At 39.2% G+C, this 20,309-nt stretch overlaps 1 non-coding gene across 1 annotated transcript; it reads left to right on the top strand.

The window, feature by feature from the left end:
• The first annotated feature begins 18,818 nt into the window (after positions 1-18,818).
• On the top strand, positions 18,819-18,925 carry LOC145151830 (small nucleolar RNA R71). Its single transcript, XR_013732382.1, has one exon. It is a non-coding gene; the product is annotated as a small nucleolar RNA R71 (small nucleolar RNA).
• The last annotated feature ends 1,384 nt before the right edge of the window (positions 18,926-20,309 follow it).

A 20,309-nucleotide genomic window follows, 5' to 3' on the forward strand; every position in this document is an offset into this window, starting at 1 on the left:
TAGGATGCTAGATGCCTGCATGACTCTTGTACGTGCTGTGTGATGGTATGCTTACCGGTCAAGGCCCGATGCCAGGCAGGGCCTGATGAGTAGATTGTATGCTAGTCATTAGTATCTGTCTTTATGCTTACCAGGCGAGGCCCGATGTCGGGCGGGGCTCGATTACTGTATGGTATGCTATAGTCTTTGTGATTACTGCATGTGCTAGTAAGGTTATATGTTTATATGATTATAAGGTTATATGATTATGTGTGTATCGGGTAGGGCCCAATGTCAGGTGGGGCCTGGTGATTAACAGATTTGTAATCCGAGCGGGGCTCAATGTCGGGCGGGGCCCAAAGCTGAGCTTGTTCGATGACAGGCGGGGCCCGAGGCCGAGTAGGACTCGATACCGGGCGAGGCCCGATGGAAGGTGGGGGCCCAATATGGGATTTATGTTTGTGTGGTATGTGGTATCGTGGGGAACTTACTAAGCTTTGTGCTTATAGTTTTCAGTTATGTTTCAGGTACTTCAGTTTTCAAATGGAAGAGTTGGGACGATTGCAGAGCACACAACACATGTTTCCGCATTCTGTGATTTACTCTGATTTGATGATGTTGATAAATCTTGATTACCTTAGTTTTATGGAAATGATATGTAATAGCGATTACTAATCTAAAAAAAATTATGACATTATTTTTGGGACGTTTCACTTAAATATGGTAGAAACCCTAAAAATACGTGGGCTTGGGCGTGAACAGGCGCCACACCATGGCTATCCATTGCCACGCCATGGTGTCCCTCAAAAACACGCGTTCGATAAGTGTCACGCTACGTCGTGGGCATCCAAGCCCCACGTCATGGTTGAGGGGTTGCTCCAAAAATCCTTATTTGATTCCTTAAGTCTTGGTCCACCTTCTTTGGAAAACGGTATGTTACAATTCTCCCCTACTTTAAGTAGATTTCATCCTCGAAATCAGTTCTTGGAGTCTCCTATCAAACACCCTCTAAAGCCCTTGTGGGTTCTTCAAACCCGACTTCCTTGCCACGAGATGATATCATTCGCATACTGGCAACTGCAAACATCGACAAGACAGGTTCCATGCCCATGCTAATTGGCCAACTCAAACAGAGACCCTAGTGGTCTAAATCAGAACTCCTACGTCATTCCTTGATCTCCCGACACCTATGCAAATTTAACGAGAAACAAACGACCTGATGGAAAACCATTCCACGAATGAAGAATTCCCTCCCTAACCCATGACATGTAGATCCCAAAATCATTCACAACTCCCAAGCAACTGAGATATCTGAAAATCCGCAGATTTAATCGGTCCAAGAGCTTCTCGGCCAACACTGTCATGTTAATCTCGCACAAAAGCGTACCACCCCAATGAAAACTAATTGGTCATATACTAAAGTAGACCACACTCCTACTCGGCTCTGACAACCCTACTTAGCTATCTACTGACAACACTCAGGGTCACCCCTGATCCGCTAACCGACAACAGCACTCGGCCCCACCCCCGATCCACTAATCAACAATAACACTCAGGCTTACCCCCGATCCATTAATCGACAAAAACACTCGGGACTACCCTCGATCCACTAATAAACGACAACAATCAGGCCCAAAAAGACATAACTGGTCCTACCAGGTCTTCAGGCCGTGACTCAGACCTCCAAGCCCTAATCAAACAAGAACAAACGAGGAAGCCCTCATCACATCCCTAAACCTGGGCCCCTAACATCCTATAGTCTAACATAATCATGCCCTAGATATGATATTACAACTAAAACTAATATGACCTGAAGGAAAATCCAACAGCTGACAATGATCTTGATGCGAAACCGGAAGATCTAGCAGTTGTGCAGAAATCTTGAACTTGGAGAAATTCGACTGAGAACCGAACCTTGAGATATGCTAGAGTCTGACAACTTCACAATCCTACGATACTCAGACTAACTTGAACTCCACCACTTGATCCCAATCATTTATATCCTGATACATAGGAGAATCTAAACCCTCATAACATTCATAAATGTCCAACACGCATGCATTTCGATGAAAATGACAATTAATCCATTCATAACAAGAAATCGAATTAAACAGAGTTAAAACAAGATAATTCCATTCAACTGATCATCCAAGGTTACAACAAAACTTGAAATACAAACAGGAATTACAAATGAATACCAATACTACAACAATTGCTAAATAGAAGAATTGCTAACTCATATCTCAATCTCCGGGACTTCGGTCGTCCCATGACGACCGTCGGGTAACTGCCAAGCTAGGGGTGTAGGATCCAACACCTCACCGAAAATAAGAAAAGTACAACAATCTCTGATGTGGCCTTCCTGTCCGTAATGGAAACAAACTCACACACTCTGCCTGCAATCTCTACCAAAATGGCCTTCCTCGCCACACCTATGACATACAAAGGGTCTGCACCTTCCCTCAACTGATCCTGGACTCTGGCCAGTGGACTTGAACCGCTTCACTGCAGGCTGGGATTGAACCGAAGCTTGACACCGGTCCCTCACCTGGGTCTCCATCTCAATCTCTCGCCTCCTCGTGACATCCTAAATCTCAGCGAGGGTACTGTCACACTGGGTAGAAACAAACTGTCGAATATCCATCTTGAGCATGCTCAAGTACCGAGTCATCTGAGCCTGCTCTACAACAGCGAGCTCAGGACAGAACAAAGCTCTCTCGGTGAACATCTTGGTGATGTCCATCATCGACTTATTTGTCTGTCTCAGATCCAGGTACTTATGAGCCAATCGCTCCCACTCCACAAGAGGAATATACTCCGCTTGGAACATATACAAAACTTCTCCCAAGTAAGTGCGGCTCGCTCGGCTTGCGAAAAGCCCTGGGTCACAAACTCCCACCAATCCTTCACGCCCTAGCGAAAAAGATTCAGTGCAAACTTCACCTTTTGGCCCTCGCGACATGAACACGTGAAGGAACAACCCTCCACGTCTGAAATCCATCTCAAAGCGATGATCAGGTCCCTGTTTCCTTTGAACTCTGGAGGCTTCGTGTAACTAAAATCTCAGTACTGCATTGCCCCACTTCCATGAGATCATGCAATGGTGACGGTTGCTATGGTTGCGGAAGCAACTTCCTGCGGAACAACGACATAACACCGACCAAACTCCTCGATGAACGCGGTCTTGACTGACCCAAATAGCTCCAGAATCATCTCCCTGATCGCCTCTACCACCTAGGCAACAATGATCATGCGGATCTCCTCCTCACTCAGAAATTCTCTCCTAGTGACACCAACACCTGATCTTGAACCTCCAAAAGCCGCCATACTGAAAATATACCAAGGAAATATCATACATCAAAACATAGTGCTCCACACACCAGGCCGCACTCCTATTAGTTCCTTAGTAACCTCGAGGTTCCTCCTGAATCTCATATGGATCATGTGCTTTCAGCAGTACGGGCCCATACTACCTTCCACACCTATCCGTAGTCGATTCAGAATTCATACCAAGGTCCTAAGTTACAACACTAGACCACTCCTAGGTGTGCTAACACGCACTTCTCTTACGAGTTACAACTAACTTCACCTATTGTTCTCGCTCCTACACCACCGATTGCTTTTGTGCATGCTTGTTGTACACAATACGAGATCAGATAGTTTGTCGAATAATCGACTATGCCCTAAGTCCACAACCAAAAAAGGAACAAGAAGTAAGGCTAATTCGATCATTATAAGGCTATTCAATCTCGACCATATACAACTAATCAACATACACGCAAAAATCACAAATCAAGTAATATATATCAGAAAAGCAAGTCCCAATATCATAAGGCATCACAAAAATCAGGTATTTATATCCAACAGTTCCTAAAAGAACCTTAGCTTATCCACTAGCATGCTTTCCTAATAGTTCAAATATCGACAACATCAAAACTCAGTACATATAACAAGTGAGGGTATTTTGGGAACCACTCTCTTATTCGGGCTCTGGCTGACTGTACACACCACATCTTCCTGTAAAACCAAAGTTAAGTCATGGTCCACATTCCCGATCCCAAGCCAACAATCAAACAAGAACATGACAAGAGACCGAGTTCATGTACCTAGCCCAACCCTTTTATTATAAATTCTTTTTCAAAATGTTTTGTGAAAATTCTCGGATCCTAGTTTGAGACTGGATTCACTCAAGTGTTCCTCCAATTCGCTCAAACCAGGGCTCTGATATCAACTTGTAACGTCCCATTTTCACGACAAAAAATTTTCATTTTATTTAAAGTAAAACTTCCCAATTATAAAAACCATTTTAAGGAAACCATCTATTCCCAATTACAATTATTGAAAATCAGAGTATTATAGTGAACGCGAAATCCTCAATGTTGCTGATGATTGTGTACAATCCCGCATTCACCTTCCCATATTCACCGATGATACATGGAACAATAAACAACCGGCTAAGCATAAAGCTTAGTGAGTTTCCCCCAAAAATACCCCATACGATAAACATACAAGCATGCATAACGGACCACAACCTCCTGGTTGGAATGCCCAGGACCAATCAGTCCTTGGACTAGAATGCCCACATGAAATGTGTCCAATCAGCCACCGGGATGGAATACCCAGGGTTTGTTGGCCTACCACCTCAACCCAACCGCTCTTCCTGAGCCTCCGTGGCTACGACTTACAGTCGGTCCGCACCGAGTATCTTGTCCTACAACACAAAATAGGACCGCCTCAACCCAACCGCTACCATATATCGACATATAAACAATCAGATCAGGTAGGCACATAATACAACCAGATAGCAATCATACAGCTCACTACCGCCTACTAGTCCTCACACCACACACTGTCCTACTACCAGCTAACCTCCCTGAAATGCGTAACCATAAGTAAACAGAGGTGAGATAGCCACCCGAACAGATGGTCCTACTCTAGAGCCACAACCAAATAAGGAACAAACAAGAAAGCCTAGATCAAAAGTTCTCATGCTATCATACATGACTACATAAAGTCCCTAGGGCACTCCACTAGATGATAACTAGCAAGTACATGTAGACATACAGATCTAACATATCACTACAGCATAACAACATCCTATATACCAAGATACGAACCTAACAGATAACTACAACATGGCAACATACTAAGTACCAACAATCCCACGAATATATGACCGTATATAATCAGAGGTGAGATAGACACCTAGACATGTGATCCTAGTCTAGAGCTACAACCAAACAAGGAAAAGGCAATAAATCCTAGATCAAGAGTCCTCAGTCTCTCCTACATGACTATATACAGTCCTTATTACATACTTCTACTAAAAGATAACATAAAGTAGTGGGCCGAAATTGGTGCCTTCGACCCACGGGTACAATGAGGCAATACTCACCTGAATCGAAGAACTCTGAAACACTGCGATACGATCCATTTTCAGCACTACTTGCACCCACAAATCCGCTAATCACCAAAACCAAGTAAAATCTTAATCAACAGCCCAAAACCCTCAAGTTTGACCTAAATTGAAACTTGTTCAAAAATTCAACGGTCAAAGCCACGTCGTGGTCTTCCTTGGCCACGCCGTGGCAATGCCGAAACAAGGCAGTCGCGATTTTTTACTTTGCCACGTCGTGGCCTCTAGAAAATCACCAATTTCCCAATAAGACCTTAATCCTTTCAGATCTAAGCTCATACTTCCAGATCTACTTCTCCACACCGACTTAATGGATAAAGTTTCCAACTTTATACATTAGGACCTCACCATAGGACAATATCTTAAACCCTAAGTCCGTTAAGTCCAAAATGCGACCAAAACTCAAACATGAGGCTAATAACACTCAAGTTAAGACCTTTTTCTCACTAGCTCTAAAGTTCATGACCAAATGAATACTACATCACACTCTGGAGTTCCTCAAACTCCAAGAGCAATCAAGAATGGGATCAAATCATCCAAAATGGGATCAAACATCAAACAAGAAACAGAAAGGTCAAGATATGACCTTTATACCTTCAATAACTAAGAAATGTGAAGAAGATCTTGGATCCAAGCTTGCTTCTTGCTTCCTTGCACCAAAATGAACCACATTATTCTTCAAGTTTCACCAAATGAAGAAAACAACCTTAAGGTCACCAAGCTCATTACCATGGAAGAGAGGCTTGGGTTTCGAAATGAAGGGATGGAGGTTGAAAAAGATGACCTAAAATGGGGGTTAAGATGCTTAAATATGGATGAACCCGTAAAAATACGTGGGCTTGGGCCTGAACAGGCGCCAGGCCGTGGTGGCCCTCGAAAATGCACGCTCGATAAATATCACACCACGTCGTGGGCATCCAAGCCCCACGTCGTGGCTGAGGGTCTGCTCCAAAAATCCTTATTTGATTCCTTAAGTCTTGGCCCAACTTCTTTGGAAAACGGGTGATGCGTAAATAATTATGCACTAGTTTAACCTACTAATGTAACTAATTATTACTTCCTAAGGCAGTGTACCTTGTTGAAAATAGAATAGCACAATAGTCAAGTATCGAACACAGGGTACGAAATGATTAGCTAATTTTATCTACTAACTACCTAAATTACTATTTAATTAAGGAAAAAAGGTTTTCTCTAGTTTGCAAGACTAAAAACTTAATTACCCAAACTAACTACTATTAACTAATGAACCAAAAACTCAAACTTAAAGCAAGAAACACAAAAAAATAATTTTAACCAAGGTAATTGAGAGGCTTTTATTTAGCCTCGATATACTTGTTATTATGGTTGATTTATGGAAGTGCAATGGATTAATGATTCGTTGGTTACCGATTCGTAAGATGACCAGGTTAATGTTCACTAACCTAATCCTTTAGCAAATAAGTTCATTCATTCGGTGATCAGCGGTTCAAGTTAAATTAGACTTATAATGAATTGATTAATTTAGTTTATTAAATCAGTTCAATATATGATTGTTCGTCATATATTAGCTCCTACAATCATTTACCCTCTTTTCTATTTAACCCTAGGTTTTGGTCAAAACACTAGTCCTACAATTTTGCAATTCACAAAGATCATAAAATTCAAGTTCAATCAAGAGTGATGGTCATGCAAACTTAATTAAACTCAACCATAAATAGAAAACTAATTCTCATAAGCATAGAGAGGTTCTTTAATAAGCTAAAGTAAAAAAATAACCAACTATTGATAAACCAAAACATAAATCAAACCATAAAAAGTCAAGTAATCTAATCTAAATGAAAGTGGTAGTTTTTTAGCCCATGATTTCAGTAGGTAAACACATAAAAACGAAATTCAACTTAACATTCATAATTAAACTCAAGAAGAAAAACGTAATAGAAAGTTTTATTGCCTCAATTCTCTCAAATCCAAGCTATAATCAATATTCTGCAACTCCAAGCTTCAAAGTGTGTTCTTGGCCTTCAAAAGACGACAATAGCTCCAGCAAAAGTTGGGTTTTCGGAGGATTATGCCTTCTATTTATAATTTTCTAAAAAGTCGGTCCACCACGTCGTGGTCTTCAAGTTTATCACTTAATCCGCAAGTCTTCAAGATTCGATAGGAAACTTCAAAACACCATGTCATGATAATGTCACCACGACGTGGGAAAGGGTTTTTTCTGCATTTTTTCCTTGATCAAAGTTCCTAGCTTCCAGCTTCCAGCTTGCTCCGAGCATGTCTTTTACCACTACAACACAACATACAATAGATTAAGCACCTTTGTTCTATAATGGGCATAAAAATGGCTAAAAATATTATGATATGATGTAAAATATATGTATAGATATGCACATATCAAAATACCCCACACTTATTCTTTGCTTGCCCCCAAGCAAACTGATTTTTATCTTACCAATATTGTATAAAACAATCCATTTAAAACCCAACCGTTATCCCAAGACCGCAATGCATGCATTTGTGTCTATGTTTCCTAAAAACTCCCCATTCCTAAATACGCACAATCCTTATGAACCTTTACCCCTTAGCTTATACAAAATTCATTTTTGCAATCCTCCGAATCCACCCCCAAAAATCTTTATTCACAAGGTATTTTTGGTTAAACTACCAAGCATACATAAATTCTAGAAAGAATTACAACTTTGATACCACAATGGAGCTCCTTGGAATTCATATCTTCTTCGATATTTGCTTTTCAATTTCTTTGAATTCACCACCTTCTTGTTTGATTTTTGGTATCTTCAACTTTTTGATTCTTCATAATTTTTGATCTTTTGATTTCATACTTTGACAACTCCAAAATTCTTTCAACTATTTATGTAATTTCTCTCTTTTTTTTATCTCACGTTTTTTTTCACTCAAAACCTACATGCTTAAGCAAGGAGCTTAACTTCAACCATTATTGGTTAGAGGTATTAGTCTAAGTGCAATGACTACATAAGCTCTTCTGGATGGATTTCAGGTACACGCTGCAAAACTTATTGCATCATATAAACTACCAGATTATATTTCATATCTCATGACTTTTCACTAATAATTGGAAGCCACAAATACACTATAACATGTGTTGGATCAGGTAAACATTTGGGCTCTCATCGGATCATCCCACATAATACTAGCAAAAAATTTTAATTGGCTAGATTTTCCTAAATTAAACTATTATTTCAAGTTTATATGAATGCATATAGTAAAAACTAGCAATTTTATGATAATGCAAAATTTCAAAAATCAAATGCTTTTTTCTAATGCAATAAACCCCCTACCCCACACTTATTCGATGCAATGCCCTCATTGCATGCTATTCAAAACATAAAAGTAAAGAAGGAGAAAAAGGAACATACTCCCTTGGGATAAAAGTTACAATGTTGATCGTGTTGCTTGTGTGTAGGATCGCTCGCCCATATGTGTAAAAATGGAAGTGTGTGACTGCTATGGTACTCGTCAGAAAGACTTGGACCTTTTGTACTTCATAAGGTGTAGGAAATAAACTCGAAAAGTTGACATGAAAAAGTCACAACGTCGTGGTAGGAAGACCACATCATCTTAAGTGGGTGACAATTAATGTACGTTTTCTGTAACGACACCACGTCGTGACAAATGTGACCACATTGTGGTGGATGTAAAAATGCGAAAATAAGTGCATTTCTCAGCATATTTCTTCAATAATTGGTCACTAATGATGATGTGAACTTCTGGAAATGTGACTCATCAGGTTGGGTGATCAAATTAACGCTATTTATGCTCAAATCTCCTCTCTCGCCGCATTCCTAACCTCTCATTTAAATTCATCAAAGTCTCTCACGAAAAATACTTCTCTCACCAAACTTGAACCACTGGGAAATCTAGAGACAAAAAACAATAAAAACAATGAAAAAAATAAAACCAAATACTTAAATCCTACAATTACCAACATCCTAGAAAATAAAATAAAACAAACAAATAAAAATAAAATTGTCTTGAATCCACTTCAAACAAATAAAAGGATAATTTCACTATTCATCATCATGTCCTCCTCCACTCCGGCTACTCCTCTGTGTTGCTCCGCCGAAAGTTCGTCCCATGTTGGAATGTAGGGGTATGAGACTGGATACGCACTTGGGCGTTGGATGTTCATGTGTTGCATCAAAATGTCGATGTGTATGTTGGTGTAATTAACACCTCGCCCCAAGTTGTCTTGATATCGGCGCAAAGCAACATTATACGGGTCCATAGGCAACTCATCCTCGGTAGGAATCACGGATGACTCTTCTTCAACATCATCGGGCCTTTGTCTCACTCTCCTTCCGGGCCGGTCTCTTGGGTTGTTATTTTGAATGGAAAAGTTCCCAAACCCATTGTCCACCATAATATTTTCTCGTTTGTATAGAAGTGGACAAAAAGGCTTGCTAGTCTCCACATTTAGCATAAAAGCCTCCCTTTTTTAGAGGACCTCAAACGACCTTGCCAACCTTGTGATTAACATGCCACCATACAAAGGTGACCCCCGATGATCTTTTCCGGTCCGGTTTGTTAAAAAGTCAGCCACATGCCACGGAACATCAATAAGTACACGTGGAGTAGTGAGACTCCACTAGAAAATAAACATCTAAGCTTGGGACTTTGTCCCCCTCTTGTCGTTGGTTGATGGTATTAGTGATCAATCGGTGCAAGAGGCGATGAAGAGGAGACCGAATTTTACTTTCTTGGGTTGTCCCTGATTGGTACACACCATTGTCAATGTTGGGCCAATAAGTTGCTTCTTTGAATTTGTCATTGGTAGTGAGACATTGAACAATAAACTCAATGTATGATTCAATATGAACATCGGACGAAAGATAGATCTCCGTCCTCATGGAAAAGTCCGCCAAGATTAATTCTCTTCTTTCCCCGCCCAAGAAAAAAGTAATGTTTTTCCTATCGTGGATGCCCTTTTTCTTGCGAAAGTACACCGTGGCCAAAAATTCCACACAAAGTTCTTTGTACACCGTTTCTTGGATGTGAAAAAGACGTCTCCAAGCCATACAAATGAACCGACCTTGGACCCCATCAAAAGATTTCATGAGAAACGGTTCAATTGCCTCCGATATGCCAACTTCTTCCATCCAATTCTAGTTTATTTCCGCAGGTATGTGCACCTTCCATTCCTTCAACCAAGAAAGCTTCTTGTTTCATTAAATCATCACTTCGGGAGCTACAACATTTAGAAAAGTGTACCATGGGAAATCGGGGGGACTCACAGGTTGATTTCTACGAGCTCGACTCTGCATTATCTACAAAAGAAACATAGAAAACCATTCCAAACAACCAATTAAGAGTTAGGAAGAAAATCAGTCAATATAGGCTGAATTAACAGTGACCACGATGAGAACCACGACGAGTCGTCGTGGTCGATGAACAGTTCGTATAATCGGGACCGAAATCGAACAAATGCAATCCATTTCAACTCAAATCAAGTCCTCGGTTTTGCTTAGGCCATAAAAATACGTGTTTTAGAGTAGGATTCATAGCAAAAACACCCAAAATCAATCCCGAATTAAACTAATTTTCGGAACCCTAACTAACAAACTATCCTAAATAAAGGTTCATAACAGCAAATTCATACCATAGATGCAGCAATACTCGATTATTAACTATGAGAAACACTTAAAAATCACACCTTTTTTTTGGAGAAAGCTTGAAACCGAAAGAAGAAATGGAGAGGATTTCAAGGAGAGCTTAAAACGGCAAGAATGAGGGGGGGGGAGTAAAAGAACAAAATTGACCGATTAGGATAAAGAAAACCTAATTTTGACTGCGGGTGATCCGTCACCACGTCACGCTAAATCCATCACGCCGTGATGTCATTTTGAAAATCATTATGTCGAGTTCTGTGAAGTCACCACGTCGTGGTGAATTATACCACATAGTGGTGAAGAAAATAAAAATTTAGAAGGGTGAAAAATCATAAAAACTTCCACCCCACACTCACTCCATGCTTGCCCTCTCAACAAAATCCAAATAAAAATTTAGAGGAGTGAAAAACAAACAAAGCAAAGCAAATTAAGCAAATAAACGAAAATAAAGCAAATAAAAGAAAATGGAAAGAAAACACAAACTCTAAACCATATGTTGCTTCCTGCAAGAACTTCTTTTTGGGGAGTCGTGAGCCGGACTCCTTCCCGCTTTACGTTAATGTGGTTACTGCAAATTTCAAGGTTTCTCCTTTGGTTTCTTCAATTGGCATTCCTTCCTCATAATGCTTTACCCGATGTCCATTAACCTTGAAAGGAGTTCTATCTCTTGTAATTAACTCTATAGCCCCGACCGCTCCAACGTGACTGTAATTTCCCAGGAAAAAGCTTCATTCTTGAATTGAAAAGGAGAACCTTTTCCCTTCTTGAAAAGCCTTACGTCCTCTTAAACTTGCATCATGTCATTTCTTCTTTTTGTATTTTTAGATCAAAGAGCTTGTGTATGCTTCATTTCTCAATTCCTCTAGGGAATTCATTTGCATCAGACGATTGGTTCGTAGTTCAGCCAACTCAAAATTGCATGTCTTCAAAGCCCAAAACGCCTTGTGTTCAATTTCTACTGGCAAATGATAATTTTTTCCAAAGACCAACCTATATGGTGTGGTACCAATAGGTGTTTTAAAGCTGTTCAAAATTCCCACAATACATCATCTAGCTTTTTCGACCACTCCTCCTTGTTGCTACCAACCGATCGTTCAAAAATCCTTTTTAATGCCCAATTTGTGACTTCTGTTTGCCCACTTGTTTACGGATGGTACGATGATGCAAATCTATGATATACACCATATTTTTGTAACACTTTGGTTAGTTGTTCATTTGCAAAGTGAGTTCCCTGATCACTTATTAAAGCCCTTGGTACACCAAAACGCAAAAACAATCTTTTTAGAAATCTTACCACCACCCGATCATCATTTGTAGGCAAGGCTTGTGCTTCCGCCAATTTTGAAACATAGTCAACTGTAACGCCCGCAGATTCGGGCTAGTCAATTTAGAGACAATGAGCGTCTAAAATGACATTTTGATGGAAGATTATTTAGCAGTAATATTAACTAAGTTATAGTATATGTCACAAGGGTTCCGTACATATAAAGAACGCCGAAATCCGAGTTATAACGAAGAAGTTATGACCCGACGAAGTTTTACGGCAAAACCGGCACGACACCGGGTATCGTAAAAAATTAATTTACGATAAAATACTTTCTATCCTTAGCGATCTAAACGAAAGCCGTAGTATATGTTAAACCGAGAGTGTGCATAAAAAGAACGTCCAAATCTGACTTCGTATGAGGAAGTTATGATTTTTCTAAGATTTAGCATAGTAGTGCACAACCCGAAATTCGAATTTTAGATCGGTCGATTTTTAACCAAAAAAGTCTAAATGAGAAATGAAGATATCGTTAATAGGAGTTCAACGATAAAAAGACAGTCGAAAGTAGAGCTCGTATGCGAAAGATATGGACGAAACTTAGTCCCTGCTCTTTGAGCGCGATGAATTTGATACAGTTTTGTAATCTGAGATAGAATGAGAATTAGCCGACGGGATCTAAATGAAAGTTGTAGTACTCTTAAATACCAACACGTGGATATAAAGAACGTTGATAATAGAGCTCATATGCGAAAGATGTGGACGAAACTTAGTCCCTACTCTTCGAGCGCGATAAAGTCGATACAGTTTTGCAAATCAGAGATAGAATGAGAATTAGCCGACGAGGTCTAAATAAAAGTTGTAGTACTCGTAAATAACAACACGTGGATATAAATAACGTACAAAACGGAGCTCGTACGCAGAAGATACGGACGAAACTTAGGGCCTACTCTACGAGAAAACCCCTATAAATAAGAGATAAACTCTTCATATTTTCTTCACACCATAAGCCTTTCTTTCTCTCTCTAACTTCTCTATAGACTCCCTAAACCCCCATAAAGCCTAGGAAACTTCCCTAGCACTAGAAGAAAGCCCCGGAGCACTCGACGGCTCCGAGAAGAAGAGCTTTTCGGCTTAGAAACGCTGCTCCAGCGAAGCCCGGTTTTTAATAAAAACCCGTTGTAAGTGAGATACGCTTACCATTCTTTAAATATAGCTTATATATAAATATAATATCGTTATTATGAACCTATAAATAAGATTTATCAGTGATTCAAATCCGTTATACTGATTGATCTACTTACGGGAATGATGTCTAGGCTGTGATTTAGCGAGGTGCTTAAAGTGGGATTTCCAAACAGTATACTTCGTATACCAAACGGACCCTACCTCCGATATGATCCTACCTGGTTGTTCCTTACTTGATAGATCATGAAAGTAGACTTTGAGTTAATGATGAATCTAGACTAATAATTAGTCGCAATAAAGATTAGACTAAAACTTAGCGATAATAATGCTAGGTTTCGTCGAAGGAAAATAGAATCGTTAAAAGCGAAGCGCTGCCCGAGTTTGGAATCATCACTTTAACAAGTGAGTGCATAGTTACTTTCATCTTACACATAGATATGAAGTATTTTATATAAATTACATGCTATGTGTGCATATTATTTGAATACTTGCTTTCTATGCTGGATGAACGATTTTATACATGTTTTAAATAATTTAAACTGTATATGTATTTTATATCTACGAATATGTTGGGTAAAACATGGGTAGATGAATGATGAGAGATGAAAGATGATATGAGTGAACAGTGGCAGCTATAGACTTAGTGCCTAACAAATAACATCAGCAGTTATGGACTTGGTGCCTATCGAATAAACATTGGTAGTTATGGACTTAGTACCTGTTAGATAAACGTTGGTAGCTATGGACTTAGTACCTGTTAAATAAATGTTGGTAGCTATGGATTTAGTACCTATTAGCTGAACACTGGTAGCTATGGATTTAGTACCCGATGAATGAACTTTAGCAGCTATGGAATTAGTGCTTTACGAACAAGCATTGTCAGCTATGGATTTAGTGCCTATCATATAAACCCTGGAAGCAATAGGCTTTGAAATGAACGAATGCATGATAGAGGATTCTTAGGGTAGATCCTTAAGAGTAAGGAAGATAATGGGGATGGGTAATTGAGTTGATTGTTTGATGTTTAAACATAATAATTAAATTATTGTGGGTTGAAAACCCTATGTACTCACCAGGTTTCCCAACCTGACCCACTCAAGCTTATTTGTATCACAGGTGTCGATATGAAGCTACTTTACACTGAGGGATTTAAAAGAGATGTAGATCACTAGTGTAAATGAATGTAAGATCTGTTTATGCTTATGTTTCTGTACTGACGATGATATCCCAAATGTTTTAAAGTGGATAAAAATACATTTCTTCAGAAATGCTTTGATAACGTATTTATCATGTTTTTCTGGGAACAAATTCCGCAACGTTTTTATTAAAAGAGGTACTCTGATTTTTATAAAGCATAAACAAAATCGGTCTTTCTGGCCGTGAAAATGGGGATGTCACATCAACCGCCACTAGTATGTACTTATTCCCTCGAGAAATCGGAAATGGACCCTTAAAATCGATGCCCCAAACATCAAATACTTTACGAACTTGGATGCTATTTTGGGGCATCTCGTTTCGGGATGAAATGTTACCCGATCGTTGGCACAAATCACATTCCTTGACATATTTGATGGCATCTTTGAAAATTGTAGGCCAACAGAATCCCGAATCAAATATCTTCTTGGTCGTGTAATGTGCTCCGTGATGTCCTCCGATGGGCCCGTTATGACAATGCTTCAAGATTTCCAAACTTTCCTTCCCAAATATACATATTCTTATCATTCCATCTGGACAACTTCTGAAGAGATATGGTTCATCCCAAAATTAGTACATGATCTCTGAAAATAATTTCTTCTTTTGTTAATGAGTCAATCCTTTTGAAAGATAATCACTAGCCGAATAATTGGCTATATCAGCATATCATGGAACCTCTTCTGCGATTACCATTAGATATTCTTCAGGAAAATTGTCTCCAATCTTGTGTTCTTCTATTTTTCCATTTCCGGGTTTTCTTGTCTTGAGAGGTGATCGACCGCCACATTATCCATACCCTTTTTATCCCTTATCTTGATGTCAAATTCTTGCAAAAGTAGCACCCATTGGATTAATCTTGGCTTAGCATCCTGTTTAGCAAAAAGATACTTAAGGGCAGAATGGTCAGTTTAGACAATGGTTTTAGATAAAACTAAGTAAGAGCGGAATTTGTTAAAAGCATAAACCACAACAAGAAGCTCTTTTCTGGTGGTAGTATAATTTTCTTGAGCCGGATATAGTTCCTTTCTTGCATAATATATAGAATGAAAAATTTTATCAACCTTTTGTCCAAGGACCGCTCCTACCGAAAAATCACTAGCATCGCACATGAGCTCAAATGGGAGATTCCAATTTGGGGTGATCATGATCGGGGTCTTGGTTAATTTCTCTTTCAATAATTGAAAGGTTTCAGGGCATTCGTTTGATAAATCGAATGTGGTATCCTTCAAAATAAGTTGGGTTAAAGGCCTTGTAATTTTTGAAAAATCCTTTATAAATCGACGGTAGAATCCCGCATGGCCCATAAAACTTCTTACCTTTTTCACGTTTATTGGAGGTGGTAATTTGGCTATAGTGTCAACCTTTGCACGGTCCACCTCTATCCCTGATTTGGAGACTTCATGTCCCAAGACAATCCCTTCTTTGACCATGAAATGACACTTCTCCCAGTTTATGATCAAGTTGGTATTTTCACATCTTGCAAACATAAAATCTAGGTTAGACAAGAAATCGTCAAAATAGGACCCAAAAACCAAAAAATCGTCAATGAAGACTTCCATGAACTTTTCAACCATATAATGAAAAATAGACATCATGCATCTTTGGAACGTGGCGGGTGCGTTACATAATCCGAATGAAATCCGACGATAAGTAAAGGTCCCACTAGGGCAAGTGAACGTGGTCTTTTATTTGTCTTGATGATCAATAGGGATTTGAAAGTATCCTGAAAAACCATCTAAAAAGCAGTAATAAAGGTGACCAAATAATCTTTCAAGCATTTGATCAATAAATGGTAGAGGAAAATGGTCCTTGCATGTGGCATCGTTTAGCTTGCGATAATCGATGCACACACGCCAACCGGTTACTGTTCTTGTTGGAATGAGCTCGTTTTCTTCGTTTGTTACTACCGTCATGCCTCTTTTTTTTAGGTACCATGTGCACTGGACTCACCCATTGGCTATCTGATATTCAGTAAATGATATCGGCATCCAAGAGTTTGAGTACCTCTTTCTTCACTACTTCTTGCATGTTCGGGTTTAATCTTCTTTGGCGTTGCACCATTGGTTTAGCTCCCTCTTCTAAATTGATTTTATGTGAACAATATGAGGGACTAATTCCTTTGATATTAGTGATCTTCCATGCGATGGAATTCTTTCGTTTCTTGAGTACTTCTACTAGGCTTTCCTTCTTTTGTTGTGTGAGATCAATTATTGTGATGACTGGCTTTTGTTCATTTTCTTCCAAGAATGCATATTCCAAATGTTCAGGCAAATCTTTTAACTCGATTTTCAGTTGTTTTTCAGTGACCACGATGTGGGCATCTTGCCACGTCGTGGTGTTGCATTTTTTGACGCCTGATCGAGTAAATTCAGATTGCCACGTCGTGGTGTCATTACCACGTTGTGGTGCGTCTTCACTAGCATTCTTCAACTCAATGTACTCACTCTCTTTTAGTAACTTCTTTATTTCTTGCAACTCATGTTCAACATCAAAATCTCCTTCTTGTAGCGTCATGTAACCCTCAGTTTCCTTTTCCTTCCATCCTCCAAGCTCCTTCTCCAATATTTCTTCGAACACATCTACCGAGAAATCCATATCATCACTTATTCTTGAATTCTTTATTGCTCTAATAACCCCAAAAGTGACCGATTCTTCTCCAACTCAAAGAGTGAGTTTAGATTTTCTTATGTCAACCACGCCTCAGGCGGTGCTTAATAAGGGCCTTCCAAGAATAATTGGTACTTGTTCGTCTTCCTCCATGTCGAAAACAATGAAGTCTACAGGAAAAAAAACTTGTCAATTTTAACTAATAAGTCTTCACAAATTCCTCTTGGAAAGGTTACCGTTTTGTTTGCTAAGTGGATGGCCATTCGGATTACTCTTGGTTCTGGGAGGTCAATTTTCTTGAAGAATGAATAAGGCATTAGGTTGACACTTGCTCCAGAATCGGCTAGGGCGTGGCTTGTGGCTAGATTCCCGAATTGGAACGGAAGTGTTAAACTACCAGATCATCCATCTACTTTGGTAGCATGTTCAACATAGCAGCTGAGCAGGTTTCATTTAGTACCACTTTAGATACCTCCCCCATATTCTTTCGGTTTGTTAGGAGGTCCTTAAGGAATTTTTCATACTTTGTCATTTGAGCTAAAGCTTCAATGAAAGGGATATTGATTTGAAGGGATTTGATGTGATCTAGGAAATTCCGGTAGTCTTCAACATTTTTATCTTGTCTTGCTCTACTGGGAAAGGGGAATAGTGGGCGGTATGGCTTAACGGGTTCAACAACTTTGTTTTCAGGTGCTTGCCACGTCGTGGTGACTGTTCAGAATCTTTTTCTTCACTTTCTTCTTGCTTTTCCTGCTTATCATTCGGTTTATTGTTGTTAATAGGAGTCAGATGGGTAACAATTTTCCCACTTCTAGTTGTAATGGCCTGGATGTGAGCTCCTTTAAGGTTTTGTTCAGTGTTTCCTAGAAGTGTGCCCGGTAATCTTTCGTTGAATTGCTTTGATAGTTTCCTGATTTGTTGCTCAATGTTCTCTATTGCAGCTTGCTAGTTTCTAAGTACTGCTTTGGTATCTTCGTGTCTCTTTTCTGATGCGACAGCAAAACGAGAAAGCATTGTCTCAAAATCAGGTTTCTTTTCGAGAGCTGGTTCCTCTTTTTGGTAAAAGTCTCTTCCTTTTTGTTCATACTTTTCTTCCTTGGATTTTTTGTACTCATCATAAGGTAACCACTTCTTTTTGGGCCTTCTCCAATCTTCATTATAACGATCACCGCTCGAATAGCAAGCTTGGGCCTTTCGGTTTCCATTTTCATCAAGATCACAGTCTTTGGTTAAATGTGGCCCGTTAAAGTTTTCACACCCCACTCATATAGCATGGATTGTTTGATCCATTTTACTCATCCTCCTATCCATGTTATGCAACATTGCTAATACCGCCACCATGTCATCTGAAGCAGAATTCACGATTCCCCTAGTCACATCTTGTCGAGGCTTATGATATTCTCTTGAATGTTTGGAAAGTTCCTCGATTAGCTCCTTGATCACGACCGGTTCTTTCTTTGTGAGTGGCTCTGGAGAATCAAGGACTTGCCTAGTATTGATGTTTACCCCATCATAGAAGATCGAGACTTCTTGTTGCACATTTAGATCATTTCGAGGACAGTTTCTAAGCAATCCTTTATAATGCTCCCATGCCTCATACAGTGACTCTCCCGCTTGTTGCTCAAATTTTGCAATAGCCTTCTTCAACTTGGAAACTTTCGAAGGTAGGAAAAAATATTGTATGAACTCTTCACGCATTTGTGCCCATGTTGTTATTGTGCTCGGTGGGAGTGCCTTCAGCCAACCTTTTGCTACACCCTTAAGAGTAACCGGGAGCGTTCTTAGCAAAACTGTCTCGCGTGGTATGTTTGGTATGTTGAAGTAGTTGGCGATATCATTGACCTCATCAATATGCTTGTAGGTGTCCTTGTGGTCTTTCCCATAGAAGGGTATGTCTTTCAGTTGAGCAAGTATGTGTCCTTTCAGTTCAAAGCTGGCTGTGTTGGGAATAGTGGGTTGCACAAGTCCTGGTCTGGTGTCTTCATGCACCCGTCTCTTGTTTGCCTTTATCGTCATGTTGGCAATGTCCATCATGTTGGCTTTTGGATTGCTTTCGGGTTCGCTTACTTTGTATCATTCTTGTTCACTTTATGTCTCATAACTTGACTCTTTTTGTTAGGAGTCTTCTCAAAACTTTTGAATTCGCTTTCTAGATTTCTTTTGCTTGATTCTTCAAGTTTGGTTGTCTTCTTCTTATGGAATTCTGACTCAGGATCGTCAAACGGTGGTATGATTGGTGTCTTTGATCATCGCATCATAAATCACTGAAACCAAATGAAACTCGTAAAAAGAAAAAAAAACAAAAAATAAAACTGAAACTGTTACGACACAACGACATGGTGTTTATGACCATGATGTGGTAAGTCAAACAGAAGAAAAACTAAACGAAAAATTAAAAGAAAATAGACAGAAAAATTCCTAATAAAGTAGCAGATTCAAATTAACTAAAAATGGACCATTCCCCGACAACGGCGCTAAAAACTTGATGCGTAAATAATTATGCACTAGTTTAACCTACTAATGTAACTAATTATTACTTCCTAAGGCAGTGTACCTTGTCGAAAATAGAATAGCACAATAGTCAAGTATCGAACATAGGGTACGGAATGATTAGCTAATTTTATCTACTAACTACCTAAATTACTATTTAATTAAGGAAAAAGTGTTTTCTCTAGTTTTGCAAGACTAAAAACTTAATTACCCAAACTAACTACTATCAACTAATGAAACAAAAACTAAAACTTAAAGAAAGAAACACAAAAGATGATTTTAACCAAGGTAATTGAGAGGCATTTGTTTAGCTTCGATATACTTGCTATTATGGTTGATTTATGGAAGTGCAATGGATTAATGATTTGTTGGTTACCGATTCGTAAGATGACCAGGTTAATGTTCACTAACCTAATCCTTTAGCAAATAAGTTTATTCATTCGGTGATCAGGTGGATAAACTAACAAATTTACGAGTGTTCGGTTCGAGTTAAATTAGACTTATAACATATTGATTAATTTGGTTTATTAAATCAATTCAATAT

The sequence above is a fragment of the Lactuca virosa genome, chromosome 1 (assembly GCF_052849685.1).
Source record: "Lactuca virosa cultivar CGN04683 chromosome 1, Lactuca_virosa_CGN04683_v6, whole genome shotgun sequence".
Taxonomy (NCBI): Eukaryota; Viridiplantae; Streptophyta; class Magnoliopsida; order Asterales; family Asteraceae; genus Lactuca; species Lactuca virosa.